General features: G+C 41.8%; 1 long non-coding RNA gene across 1 annotated transcript in view; it reads left to right on the forward strand.

Moving 5' to 3' along the window:
* Window positions 1–462: 462 nt before the first annotated feature.
* The window catches only part of LOC139358744 (uncharacterized), a 35143-nt gene continuing 21255 nt past the window's right edge, over window positions 463–14350 (forward strand). Inside the window, exons 1-2 of the long non-coding RNA XR_011614183.1 lie at window positions 463–812; window positions 2891–3022. This is a non-coding gene — a long non-coding RNA (uncharacterized lncRNA). The remainder of the gene's footprint in view (window positions 813–2890; window positions 3023–14350) is intronic.

The raw sequence follows: 14350 nt of genomic DNA on the forward strand, positions 1-14350 counted from the left end.
TAATATGGTTTGGATGTTTGTCCCCTCCAAATCTCATGTTGAAATGTCATCCCCAGTGTTGGAGTTGAAGCCTGGTGGGAGGTGAATGGATCATGGAGGCAGATCTCTCATGAACAGCTTCGCACCATCCCCTTGGTGATGAGTGAGTTCATCTGCAATCTGGTTGTTTTTTTTTTTTTTTTTTTTTTTTTTTTTTTTGAGACGGAGTCTGGCTCTGTCGCCCGGGCTGGAGTGCAGTGGCCGGATCTCAGCTCACTGCAAGCTCCGCCTCCCGGGTTCACGCCATTCTCCTGCCTCAGCCTCCGGAGTAGCTGGGACCACAGGCGCCCGCCACCTCGCCCGGCTAGTTTTTTGTATTTTTTAGTAGAGACGGGGTTTCACCGTGTTAGCCAGGATGGTCTCGATCTCCTGACCTTGTGATCCGCCCGTCTCGGCCTCCCAAAGTGCTGGGATTACAGGCTTGAGCCACCGCGCCCGGCTGCAATCTGGTTGTTTAAAGGTGTATGGCATCTCCCGCTTTGCTCTCTTGCTCCTGCTGTCACCATGTGACATCCCTGCTTTCCCTTTTCCTTCTGCTGTGATTAGAAGCTTCCTGAGGCCCTCACCAGGAGCAGATGCTGGAGCCATGCTTGCACAGCCTGCAGAACTCTAAGTCAATTAAACCTCTTTTTTTTCCTCTCTCTCTTTTTTTTCTTTTTTGAGGTGGAGTCTTGCTCTGTTGCCCAGGCTGGAGGGTGATGGCACGATCTCAGCTCACTGTAACCTCTGCCTCCTGAGTTCAAGTGATTCTCCTGCTTCAGCCTTCCGAGTAGGTGGGATTATAGGCGCACGCCACCACGCCTGGCTAATTTTTGTGTTTTTAGTAGAGGCAAGGTTTCACCATGTTGCAGGCTGGTCTCAAACTCCTGACCTCAAGTGATCCACCCACATCAGCCTCCCAATGTGTGGGATTACAGTCATGAGCCACCACGCCCAGCCTAAACCTCTTTTCTCTACGAATCACCCAGCCTCAGGTATTTCTTTATAGCAATGCAAGAAGGGCCTAATACATGTGGTATATCCATGTAATGGATACTGTTCAGCAATGTTGAACCCTGAAAATACACTAAGCGAAAAAAGCTAAACACAAATAGCACGTATCATATTATTCTCCTTATATAAAGGATTCAGAAGAGACAAATCTATAGAGACAGAAGATGAGTGGTTATCAGATGCTGAGAGTGAAAATGGGGACTGAATGTGAAAGGCACAAGGTTTCCTTTTTTCTTGGGCAGGGGGCAGTGGACAGAGGAGTCTCACTGTGTCACCCAGGCTGGAGTGCAGTGGTGCGATCTCGGCTCACTGCAGCCTCCGTCTCCTGGGTTCAAGCGGTTCTCTTGCCTCAGCCTCCCAAGTAGCTGGGATTACAGGCGTGCACCATCACACCTGGCTAATTTTTGTATTTTTAGTAGAGACAGGTTTTTGCCATGTTGGCCAGACTGTTTTCGAACTCCTAACCTGTGATCCGCCCATCTCGGCCTACCGAAGTGCTGGGATTACAAGGGTGAGCCACCCTGCCCGGTCTTAAGGTTTCTTTTAAGACTGATGGCAATACTCTAAAATTAGTTTGTGATGACAGTGTACAACTTTTAAAATATACTAAAATTCATTTAGTTTTACACTTAAAATGGGTGAAGGAGATATTTTATAGTATGTAAATTACATCACAGTAAAGCCACTGAGGGGCGGAAATGGCCCTTGATCATTTTTTAAATGTGTAGAGTTCAGTGTAATTTAGTGAATGGTGCCTTTTTGCTATCATACCTTAAAAAGGGGAAAAAACCTTATTTATTCTTATTAACAAGAGTAATTTTAGAAAATTGGGAAAGAACAGAACAGTTCTGAAAATAAATATCCTCCATAGTGATAGAGGCAATGTAGTATATAGTAAAAAGAATTCGAACTTTAGAGTCAGACCCTGACATCAGCTACAAGCTGTATGTCAAGTTACCTTTCCTCCACGAACTTTGGTTTCTGCATGTATAAAATGGGGATAAGGATGACTACCACACAGTAGGATTAAATGAGACAACGTATATAATAAGAAGTGCCTAGAAGAGTGTCAGGTGGACACAGATGTTTGATAAATGTTAGTTTTCTTTTCCTTTGTCTACTAATCAGATTATGAGAATTCTGTTAACTTTCTTTAATCTCAGCCTTCACACCTTTCAGAGTAGATCTTAGTGACTAAGAGCCACTGAAGGGCAGCAGCCTTGTTCAGGGGGATGGTTGGAGAACATCCAGCAGATTGTCTTCAAACTGCGTTTGCATCTTTTTTTTTTTTTTTTTTTTTTTGAGACGGAGTCTGGCTCTGTTGCCCAGGCTGGAGTGCAGTGGCCGGATCTCAGCTCACTGCAAGCCCCGCCTCCCGGGTTCACGCCATTCTCCTGCCTCAGCCTCCCGAGTAGCTGGGAGTACAGGCGCCCGCCACCTCGCCCGGCTAATTTTTTTTGTATTTTAGTAGAGATGGGGTTTCACCGTGTTAGCCAGGATGGTCTCGATCTCCTGAACTCGTGATCCGCCCGTCTCGGCCTCCCAAAGTGCTGGGATTACAGGCTTGAGCCACCACGCCCGGCCTGCGTTTGCATCTTAAGCCTCTTATTTTTTACTTACATTGTAATTATGGATTAATACAAATGGAGATTTCTTTTTTTGTTTTGAGACAGAGTCTGACTCTGTCGCCCAGGCTGGAGTGCAGTGGCGCGATCTTGGCTCACTGCAAGCTCCGCCTCCTGGGTTCACGCCATTATCCTGGCTCAGCCTCCTGAGTAGCTGGTGCTATGAGTAGCTGGGACTACAGGCGCCTGCCACCACGCCTGGCTAATTTTTTTTTTATTTTTATTTTTACTAGAGACGGGGTTTCACCGTGTTAGCCAGGATGGTCTCGATCTCCTGACCTTGTGATCTGCCCACCTCGGCCTCCCAAAGTGCTGGGATTACAAGCGAGAGCCACCGTGCCTGGCCCAAATAGAGATTTCTAAAGGTAGGTTCATGTACTTTTTTTTTGAGATGGAGTCTTGCTCTGTGGCCCAGACTGGAGTGCAGTGGCACAATCTCAGCACACTGCAACCTCTGTCTCCCAGGTTCAAGCAATTCTGCCTCAGCCTCCTGAGTAGGTGGGATTACAGGCACCCACCACCATGCCCGGCTAATTTTTGAATTTTTAGTAGAGACGAGGTATTGCCATGTTAGCCAGGCTGATCTCAAACTCCTGACCTGAGGTGATCCACCTGCTTTGGCCTCCCAAAGTGCTGGGATTACAGGAGTGAGCCACCACGCCCGGCCCCTTTCATGCACTTTTATCCAAGATTGAGAAATGTCAGTGTCTGTAGCAAATAATATTGCTCTTTTTGGTGATAGGTGTTGACATAGATAGGGATAAGGGTTAACCACCTACCTGGCCTCTTTTCGCCACTGTCCTTAGTGCCCAGAGAATGTTAAATTGGGTTGAATTGAAGCCCTCAGCATTTAAAGGACTTGTGTAGTTGCTAGTAGAGTGAGAACCAGATCCCAGAATTTCTTACCCCAGTTCAGTGTTTTACTGCCTCTCTCCTCACCCCCACCCCTCTTTTGGCTTCAGTTTAAAGATCCCCTGCCTAAGATGGCCAAGCATCTGTTTGTGTCCTTCTTCTCTGAGATCACAATAAAGTCAGTGTTAAGAGCAGAGGGTCTTTTTTATTCCAGTGGCATATGGGCTCATAGGGCTCCAAGATGCAAGCCAAAGCAAGGGGGAGGTATCAGGAACTGGAAACAATTCCTCAGAGCCCACATAACAGCCACACATTGCCTCATACTTCTGCTTTTCTTTCTTGTCTCGATAAGGAAGAGAGTGACTTTTATCATTTTTCCTATATTATATGGCACATTTTAAATTAAATGTTTATGTTGAGATGATATAGATTCATTTGTATAATCAGTAATACAGAGCGGTCAGGTGTACCCATTACCCAGTTTCCCCCAATGGTAACATCTTGTAAAACGGTAGTAAAATGTCACGACTAGGATATTGACATTAATATAATCAAGATACAGACTATCTCCATCACTACAAGGATTCTTCATATTGCCTTTCCCTCTCCCCCTCCTTAGTCCCTGACAAAGGAACTTCATTTCTGTAATTTTTGTTTTTTGAGACGGCATCTTACTCTGTGGCCCAGGCTGGAGTGTAGTGATACAATCTTCACTCACTGCAGCCTCCCCTTGAGATCCTTCCACCTCAGCCTCCCAAGTAGCTGGGACTACAGGCACATACCACCATGTACAGCTAAATTGTTTTGTATTTTTTTTGTAGGGACTGGGTCTTACCTTGTTGCCCAGGCTCGTCTCAAACTCCTGGGCTCAAGCAATCCTCCCACCTCAGCCTCCCAAGGTGCTGGGATTACAGGCGTGAGCCACCTTGCTGTACCCATTTCTATAATTTGATCATTTCAAGATTATGATATAAATGAAATCATGCACTATATGACCTTTTGGCTAGGCTTTTTTTTTTTTTTTTCCACTCAGTATCAATTTCTTGAGGTTCATCAAGCTTGTTACATGTAAAAATACTTTATTCCTTTTTACATTTGAGTAGTATTCCATGGTATGGAGGCACCACAATTTGTTTAACCATTCACCCCTTGAAGGACATGTGGGTTGTTTTGGTTTTTGGCTATTACAAATCACATTACTATAAACATTTGTGTATGGCTTTTCTGTCAACATAAGTCTGTTTCTCTGTATAAATGCCCAGGTGCAATGGGTCACATGGTTATTGCATATTTAGTTGTTTAAGAAACTGCCAAATTAGGTTGGGTGCAGTGGCTCACACCTGTAATTCTAGCACTTTGGGAGTCTGAGACAGGTGGATCACAAGGTCTGGAGTTCAAGACCAGCCTGGCCAACATGGTGAAACCTCATCTCTACTAAAAATACAAAAATTGGCCGGGCATGGTGGTGTCTGCCTGTAATCCCAGCTACTTGGGAGGCTGAGGCAGGAGTATTGCTTGAACCCGGGAGGCAGAGGTTGCAGTAAACTGAGATCACACCACTGCATGCCAGCCTGGGTGACAGAGCAAGACTGTCTCAGGAAAAAAAAAAAGAAACTGCCAAATTGTTTTCCAGAATAAGTGTATCATTTTACATTCCCATTGGCAATTTATGAGTGATACAGTTTCTCCACATCCTCTCCTATATTTGGTGTAGCAACTTTTTACATTTAGCCATTTGGATAAGTGTACAGGATATCCCATTGTAGTTTTAGTTTGCATTCCCTTAATGGCTAGTGATATTGAACATCCTTTCCCAAGTTTATTTCCAATCTGTATATTCTCTTTAGTGAAGTGCTTTTTCATGTCTTTTGTACATTTTTTATTTAGATTATTTACTTTCGAGTTTTGGGAGTTCTTTATATATTCTAGATACTAGTCCTTTGTCAGATACATAGTTTGCAAATATGTTATCCCCTCTATGCCTTTTCATCCTCTGAACAGGGTCTTTCACAGAGCAAAAGTGCTTAGTTTTGATGAAATCCAGTTTATTATTTTTCCTGTTATGGATTGTGCTTTTGGTGTCAAGACTAAAAATGCTTTGCGTAGCTCTAGATTTTCTCCTAGATGTTTGATGATTTACATTTGAGTCCATGGTCTATGTGGTCTTTTTTTTTTTTTTTTTTTTGAGACAGAATCTTACTCCCTCACCTAGGCTGGAGTGCAGTTGCATGATCTTGGCTTACTGCAACCTCTGCCTCCCAGGTTCAAATGATTCTAGTGCCTCATCCTCTGAAGTAGCTGGAATTACAGGTGCACACTATCACACCCAGCTAATTTTTGTATTTTTAGTAGAGACGGGGTTTCACCATGTTGGCCAGGCTGGTCTTGAACTCCTGACTTCAAGTGATCTACCCTCCATAGCTTCTCAAAATGCTGGAATTATAGGCATGAACCACTACACCTTGTCATAATTTTTGTATATAATGTAAGACTTAGTTCAAGGTTCATTTTCTTGCCTATGAATATCTGATTACTCCAGAGCCATTTGTTGAAAAGCCATTTTTCCTCTGTTGAATTGCATCAGCACTTTATAAAAAAACCAATTGGGCATATTAGTTGGTGACAAATTCTCTTAGTTTTCCTTCCTTTCAGAATTTTCTGATTTCCCCCAGCATTCTTGAAGGATATTTTCATTGGATATGAGATTCTGAGTTGATAGTTTTTTTTTTAAACAGTTGAAAAATGCTGTGTCACTTCTTTCTGCTTTCTGTTGTCTCTGATGAGAAATCAGCTGTCATTCAAATTATTTTTTCTATATGAGTAACAAATTGTTTTCCTCTGGCTGCTTTCAAAAAATTTTTTTGTTTTGTTTTCAGAAGTTTGACTATAGTGTGTCTTGGTGTGAACTTCTTTTTTTATTATTATTATTATACTTTAAGTTCTAGGGTACATGTGCACAATGTGCAGGTTTGTTACATATGTATACATGTGCCATGTTGGTGTGCTGCACCCATCAACTCGTCATTTACATCAGGTATAACTCCCAGTGCCATCCCTCCCCCCCCACTCCCCACAATAGGCCCCAGTGTGTGATGTTCCCCTTCCCGTGTCCAAGTGATCTCATTGTTCAGTTCCCACCTGTGAGTGAGAACATGCGGTGTTTGGTTTTCTGTTCTTGGCGATAGTTTGCTGAGAATGATGGTTTCCAGCTGCATCCATGTCCCTACAAAGGACACAAACTCATCCTTTTTTTATGGCTGCATAGTATTCCATGGTATGTATGTGCCACATTTTCTTAATCCAGTCTGTCACTGATGAACATTTGGGTTGATTCCAAGTCTTTGCTATTGTGAATAGTGCCGCAATAAACATACGTGTGCGTGTGTCTTTATAGCAGCATGATTTATAATCCTTTGGGTATATACCCAGTAATGGGATGGCTGGGTCATATGGTATTTCTAGTTCTAGATCCTTGAGGAATCGCCATACTGTTTCCACAATGGTTGAACTAGTTTACAATCCCACCAGCAGTGTAAAAGTGGTCCTATTTCTCCACATCCTCTCCAGCACCTGTTGTTTCCTGACTTTTTAATGATTGCCATTCTAACTGGTGTGAGATGCTATCTCATTGTGGTTTTGATTTGCATTTCTCTGATGGCCAGTGATGATGAGCATTTTTTCATGTGTCTGTTGACTGTATGAATGTCTTCTTTTGAGAAGTGTCTGTTCATATCCTTTGCCCACTTTTTGATGGGGTTGTTTTTTTCTTGTAAATTTGTTTGAGTTCTTTGTAGGTTCTGGATATTAGCCCTTTGTCAGATGAGTAGATTGCAAAACTTTTCTCCCATTCTGTAGGTTTCCTGTTCACTCTGATGGTAGTTTCTTTTGCTGTGCAGAAGCTCTTTAGTTTAATTAGATCCCATTTATCAATTTTGGCTTTTGTTGTCATTGTTTTTGGTGTTTTAGACATGAAGTCCTTGCCCATGCCTATGTCCTGAATGGTATTACCTAGGTTTTCTTCTAGGGTTTTTATGGTATTAGGTCTAACATTTAAGTCTCTAATCCATCTTGAATTAATTTTCGTATAAGGAGTAAGGAAAGGATCCAGTTTCAGCTTTCTACTTATGGCTAGCCAATTTTCCCAGCACCATTTATTAAATAGGGAATCCTTTCCCCGTTTCTTGTTTTTGTCAGGTTTGTCAAAGATCAGATGGCTATAGATGTGTGATATTATTTCTGAGGACTCTGTTCTGTTCCATTGGTCTATATCTCTGTTTTGGTACCGGTACCATGCTGTTTTGGTTACTGTAGGCTTGTAGGATAGTTTGAAGTCAGGTAGCGTGATGCCTCCAGCTTTGTTCTTTTGACTTAGGATTGTCTTGGCAATGCGGGCTCTTTTTTGGTTCCATGTGAACTTTAAAGCAGTTTTTTCCAATTCTGTGAAGAAAGTCATTGGTAGCTTGATGGGGATGGCATTCAATTTATAAGTTACCTTGGGCAGTATGGCCATTTTCACAATACTGATTTTTCCTATTCATGAGCATGGAATGTTCTTCCATTTGTTTGTGTCCTCTTTTATTTCACTGAGCAGTGGTTTGTAGTTCTCCTTGAAGAGGTCCTTTACATCCCTTGTAAGTTGGATTCCTAGGTATTTTATTCTCTTTGAAGCTATTGTGAATGGGAGTTCATTCATGATTTGGCTCTCTGTCTGTTACTGGTGTATAAGAATGCTTATGATTTTTGCACATTGATTTTGTATCCCGAGACTTTGCTGAAGTTGCTTCTCAGCTTAAGGAGATTTTGGGCTGAGATGATGGGGTTTTCTAAATATACAATCATGTAATCTGCAAACAGGGACAATTTGACTTCTTCTTTTCCTAATTGAATACCCTTGATTTCTTTCTCTTGCCTGATTGCCGTGGCCAGAACTTCCAACACTGTGTTGAATAGGAGTGGTGAGAGAGGGCATCCCTGTCTTGTGCCAGTTTTCAAAGGGAATGCTTCCAGTTTTTGCCCATTCAGTATGATATTGGCTGTGGGTTTGTCATAAATAGCTCTTATTATTTTGAGATATGTTCCATCAATACCGAATTTATTGAGAATTTTTAGCATGAAGGGCTGTTGAATTTTGTCTGAGGCCTTTTCTGCATCTATTGAGATAATCATGTGGTTTTTGTCTTTGGTTCTGTTTATATGCTGGATTACGTTTGTTGATTTGCATATGTTGAACCAGCCTTGCATCCCAGGGATGAAGCCCATTTGATCATGGTGGATAAGCTTTTTGATGTGCTGCTGGATTCGGTTTGCCAGTATTTTATTGAAGATTTTTGCGTCGATGTTCATCAGGGGTATTGGTCTAAAATTCTCTTTTTTTGTTGTGTCTCTGCCAGGCTTTGGTATCAGGATGATGTTGGCCTCATACAATGAGTTAGGGAGGATTCCCTCTTTTTCTGTTGATTGGAATAGTTTCAGAAGGAATGGTACCAGCTCCTCCTTATACCTCTGGTAGAATTCGGCTGTGAATCCATCTGGTCCTGGACTTTTTTTGGTTGGTAGGCTATTAATTATTGCCTCAATTTCAGAGCCTGTTATTGGTCTATTCAGGAATTCAACTTCTTCCTGGTTTAGTCTTGGGAGAATGTAAGTGTCCAGGAAATTATCCATTTCTTCTAGGTTTTCTAGTTTATTTGCATAGAGGTGTTTATAGTATTCTCTGATGGTAGTTTGTATTTCTGTGAGGTCGGTGGTGATATCCCCTTTATAATTTTTTATTGTGTCTATTTGAGTCTTCTCTCTTTTCTTCTTTATTAGTCTTGCTAGTGGTCTATCAATTTTGTTGATCTTTTCAAAAAACCAGCCCCTGGATTCATTGATTTTTTGGAGGGTTTTTTGGGTCTCTATCTCCTTCAGTTCTGCTCTGATCTTAGTTATTTCTTGCCTTCTGCTAGCTTTTGAATGTGTTTGCTCTTGCTTCTCTAGTTCTTTTAATTGTGATGTTAGGGTGTCAATTTTAGATCTTTCCAGCTTTCTCTTGTGGGCATTTAGTGCTATAAATTTCCCTCTACACACTGCTTTAAATGTATCCCAGAGATTCTGGTATGTTGTATCTTTGTTCTCATTGGTTTCAAAGAACATCTTTATTTCTGCCTTCATTTCGTGTTGTACCCAGTCGTCATTCAGGAGCAGGTTGTTCAGTTTCCATGTAGTTGAGCAGTTTTGATTGAGTTTCTTAGTCCTGAGTTCTAGTTTGATTGCACTGTGGTCTGAAAGACAGTTTGTTATAATTTCTGTTCTTTTACATTTGCTGAGGAGTGCTTTACTTCCAACTATGTGGTCAATTTTGGAATAAGTGTGATGTGGTGCTGAGAATGTATATTCTGTTGATTTGGGGTGGAGAGTTCTGTAGATGTCTATTAGGTCCGCTTGGTGCAGAGTTGAGTTCAATTCCTGGATATCCTTGTTAACTTTCTGTCTCATTGTTCTGTCTAATGTTGACAGTGGGGTGTTGAAGTCTCCCATTATTTTTGTATGGGAGTCTAAGTCTCTTTGTAAGTCTCTGAGGACTTGCTTTATGAATCTGGGTGCTCCTGTATTGGGTGCATATATATTTAGGATAGTTAGCTCTTCCTGATGAATTGATCCCTTTACCATTATGTAAGGGCCTTCTTTGTCTCTTTTGATCTTTGATGGTTTAAAGTCTGTTTTATCAGAGACTAGGATTGCAACCCCTGCTTTTTTTTTGTTTTCCATTTGCTTGGTAGATCTTCCTCCATCCCTTTATTTTGAGCCTATGTGTGTCTCTGCATGTGAGATGGGTCTCCAGAATACAGCAAACTGATGGGTCTTGACTGTTTATCCAGTTTGCCAGTCTGTGTCTTTTAATTGGACCATTTAGTCCATTTACATTTAAGGTTAATATTGTTATGTGTGAACTTGATCCTGTCATTGTGATATTAGCTGGTTATTTTGCTCATTAGTTGATGAAGTTTCTACCTAGCATCGATGGTCTTTACATTTTGGCATGTTTTTGCAATGGCTAGTACTGGTTGTTCCTTTCCATATTTAGTGCTTCCTTCAGGGTCTCTTGTAGGACAGGCCTGGTGGTGACAAAATCTCTAACCATTTGCTTGTCTGTAAAGGATTTTATTTCTCCTTCACTTGTGAAACTTAGTTTGACTGGATATGAAAATCTGGGTTGAAAATTCTTTTCTTGGCCGGGCGCGGTGGCTCAAGCCTGTAATCCCAGCACTTTGGGAGGCCGAGACGGGCGGATCACAAGGTCAGGAGATCGAGACCATCCTGGCTAACACGGTGAAACCCCGTCTCTACTAAAAATACAAAAAAAAAAAAAACTAGCCGGGCGAGGTGGCGGGCGCCTGTAGTCCCAGCTACTCGGGAGGCTGAGGCAGGAGAATGGCATAAACCTGGGAGACAGAGCTTGCAGTGAGCTGAGATCCGGCCACTGTACTCCAGCCTGGGTGACAGAGCAAGACTCCGTCTCAACAAAAAAAAAAAAAGAAAATTCTTTTCTTTAAGAATGTTGAATATTGGCCCCCACTCTCTTCTGGCTCGTAGAATTTCTGCCGAGAGATCTGCTGTTAGTCTGATGGGCTTCCCTTTGTGGGTAACCTGACCTTTCTCTCTGGCTGCCCTTAACATTTTTTCCTTCATTTCAACTTTGGTGAATATGACAGTTATGTGTCTTGGAGTTGCTCTTCTTGAGGAGTATCTTTGTGGCATTCTCTGTGTTTCCTGAATTTGAATGTTGGCCTGCCCTACTAGGTTGGGGAAGTTCCCCTGGATGATATCCTGAAGAGTATTTTCCAGCTTGGTTCCATTTTCCCCCTCACTTTCAGGCACATCAATCAGACGTAGATTTGGTCTTTTCACATAGTTCTATATTTCTTGGAGGCTTTGTTCATTTCTTTTTCCTCTTTTCTCTCTAGACTTCTCTTCTCATTTCATTTCATTCATTTGATCTTCAATCATTGATACTCTTTCTTCCAGTTGATCGAGTCGGTTACTGAAGCTTGTGCATTTGTCACGTATTTGTCAAGTAGGAAAGTTTTCTTTGAATATTTGTTCATTTGATTATTTATTAATGTATTTTTTTGAAACAGTGTCTTACTCTGTTACCCAGGCTAGAGTACAGTGGCAGAATCATGACTCACTGCAACCTAGACCTTCCAGGCTCAAGCGTTCCTCCCACTTCTGCCCCCAGAGTAGCTGGGACCACAGGTGTGCACCACCACACTCAATTTTTTTTTTTTTTTTTTTTTTTTTGAGTGGGAGTCTTGCTCTTTCGCGAGGCTGGAGTGCAGTGGCATGATCTCGGTTCACTGCAGCCACTGCCTCCCGGATTCCAGTGATTCTCCTGCCTCAGCCTCCTGTGTAGCTGGGATTACAGGCACCTGCCACCACGCCCAGCTAATTTTTGTATTTTTGGTAGAGATGGGGTTTCACCAAGTTGGCCAGGATGGTCTTGATCTCTTGACCTTGTGATCCGCCCATCTCGGCCTCCCAAAGTCCTGGAATTACAGGTGTGAGCCACTGTGCCCGGCCCCAACACTCAGTTAATTTTTGTATTTTTTGTAGAGATGGCATCTTACTGTGTTGTCCAGGATGGTCTCAAACTCCTGGACTCAAGCAATCCTTCTGCCTCTGCCTCCCAAAATGCTGGGATTACTGGGGTGAGCTACCACGCCCCACTCTGATCCTTTATTAATAGCCTCACAGATCCCCGAGGTTGTTTTTATTGTTTGTTTCTTTTCTTCTTCTTCTTCTTTTTTATTTTTTCTTCTTGAGATGGAATCTCACTCTGTTGCCCAGGCTGGAGTGCAGTGGTGTGATCTTGGCTTACTGCAAATTCTGCCTCCCGGGTTCACGCCATTCTCTTGCCTCAGCCTCCGAGTGGCTGGGACTACAGGTGCCCACCACCATGCTCGGCTAATTTTGTTTTTGTATTCTTAGTAGAGATGGGGTTTCACCGTGTTAGCCAGGATGGTCTCGATCTCCTGACCTCGTGATCCACCCGCCTTGGCCTCCCAAAGTGCTGGGATTACAGGTGGGAGCCACTGCGCCTGGCCTCTTTTCTTTTCTTTCTTGTTTACTTTTTCCAGTCCATTTTCTCTCTGTTGTTCAGATTGGGTAATTTCTGTTGTCCTGTCTTCCAGTTCACTGCTTGTGTTGTCCTCTTTTATACTTTTGAGCCCATTCACTGAGCTTTTTATTTCAGTTGTTATATTTTCTAGTTCTAAAATTTCTATCTGATTCTTCCTTATATCTCCTATTTCTATGCTGAGACTCTATTTTTATTTTTTGAAGCATGTTCATACCTGTATTTTTTTTTTTTTTTTTTTTTTTTTTGAGATGGAGTCTCACTCTGTCACTCAGGCTGAAGTGCAGTGGCACAATCTTGGTGCACTGCAACCTCTGCCTCTCAGGTTCAAGAGATTCTTCTGCCTCAGCCTCCCGGGTAGCTGGAATTACAGGCATGCACGACCACACCCAGCTAATTTTTGTCCTTTTGTAGAGACGGGGTTTCACCATGTTGCCCAGGCTGGTCTCGAACTCCTGGACTCAAGCAATCCACCTGACTCGGCCTCTTAACATGCTGGGATTACAGGCATGAGCCACTGTGCCTGGCCTGCATTGCATTCCTCTGTGAATTTTAGAAACAGCAATCAATTTCAACAAGAAAATTGCTGGAATTTTTATTGTGATTACAGTGAATCTATAGATTAATTTGGGAGGAACTGACATATTTAAAATGTTGAGTCTTCTGATTCATGACCATGGTATGGCTCTTCATTTATTTAGATCATCTTTAATTTCTCTCAGGAATGTTTTTTCATTATTAGTATATGATTTTGCATGTAGCTTTTGTTAGATTATTTTCTCTATGTATTTTATATTTTGGATGCTAATTATAACTGGGTTTTAAGAAATTTTAATTCTCAATTGTTTATTGCTATTATATAGCAATATAATTGATTTTAATACAGTGATCTTGCATCCTTCAACCTTGTTAAGCTGTAGTGGTTTTTGGATGATCCCACAGGATTTTACACACAATCCTGATATTTGAAAATACAGTTTTATTTCTTTCTTTCCAACCTTGCATTCCTGGGAGTAAGTGCTATGGATAATGTTGTATATATTTACATATTATTTTCAATGTGATAAGATTTTGTTAATAATATTTGCATCTGTGTTTATGAGGGTGTTAATCTGTGTCATCTTTACCTGTTTTTGTTTGTTTGTTTTTGAGATGGAGTCTTGCTCTGTTGCCCAGGCTAGAGTGCAGTGGCATGATCTTGGCTCACTGCAACCTCTGCCTCCTAGGTTCAAGTGATTTCCCTGCCTCAGCCTCCTGAGTAGCTGGAATTACAGGTGCTTGCCACCACACCCAGATAAGTTTTGTATTTTTAGTAGAGATGGGGTTTAACCATGTTGGCCAGGCTGGACTCGAACTCCCGACCTCAACATTATCCATAGCATTCACTCCCAGGAATGCAAGGTTGGAAAGAAAGAAATAAAACTGTATTTTCAAATAACAGGATTGTGTGTAAAATGCTGTGAGATCATCCAAAAACTACTACAGCTTAACAAGGTTGAAGGATGCAAGATCACTGTATTAAAATCAATTATATTGCTATATAATAGCAATAAACAATTGAGAATTAAAATTTCTTAAAACCCAGTTATAATAGCATCCAAAATGTAAAATACATAGAGAAAATACTCTAACAAAAGCTACATGCCTCAGCCTCTCAAAGTGCTGGGATAACAGGTGTGAGCCATCGTGCCCAGCCCATCTATCTCATTTCTTAGATCTAGTA

This window comes from Macaca nemestrina, chromosome 15 (assembly GCF_043159975.1).
Source record: "Macaca nemestrina isolate mMacNem1 chromosome 15, mMacNem.hap1, whole genome shotgun sequence".
NCBI classification, from domain to species: Eukaryota; Metazoa; Chordata; class Mammalia; order Primates; family Cercopithecidae; genus Macaca; species Macaca nemestrina.